Here is a 430-nt window from a genome sequence, read left to right as displayed (position 1 = left end):
AGTAGAGGGCGCTGTCACTGTCACCTGCTCCAGTAGAGGGCGCTGTCACTGTCACCTGTTCCAGCAGAGGGCGCTGTCACTGTCACCTGTTCCAACAGAGGGCGCTGTCACTGTCACCTGCTCCAGCAGAGGGCGCTGTCACTGTCACCTGTTCCAACAGAGGGCGCTGTCACAGTCACCTGTTCGCTCCATTTGCCGCAGTGACATTCCTCCCAAAAACAAAACACTTCTCCCGAGGCTCGTGCTCCCCTCGTGCCCCAGTTTCCCCTCCGCGTGGCCCCCGAGCGTGTGAGGGAGAGAGAGAGGGAGAGAGAGAGAGAGGGAGAGTAAGAGAGAGAGAGGCTAAAGAGAGAGAGAGAGAGAGAGAGGGTTTGGGGAATGATGGGAGAGAGAGAGAGACGCGGTGTTGAGCGGAGGCGGGACGCGTTTA

General features: G+C 59.1%; 1 protein-coding gene across 1 annotated transcript in view; it reads left to right on the top strand.

Moving 5' to 3' along the window:
* Positions 1-399: 399 nt before the first annotated feature.
* The window catches only part of ramp1 (receptor activity modifying protein 1), an 11,955-nt gene continuing 11,924 nt past the window's right edge, over positions 400-430 (top strand). The window contains exon 1 of the mRNA XM_079562515.1: positions 400-430. This exon is cut by the window's right edge and continues 348 nt beyond it. The gene's annotated coding sequence lies outside the window, so the exon portion shown is untranslated.

This window comes from Gobius niger, assembly GCF_951799975.1.
Source record: "Gobius niger genome assembly, chromosome: 9".
In the NCBI taxonomy this organism is placed as follows: Eukaryota; Metazoa; Chordata; class Actinopteri; order Gobiiformes; family Gobiidae; genus Gobius; species Gobius niger.
Note: the sequence above shows the minus strand (reverse complement) of the source record. Positions and strands in the feature narration are given on the sequence as shown.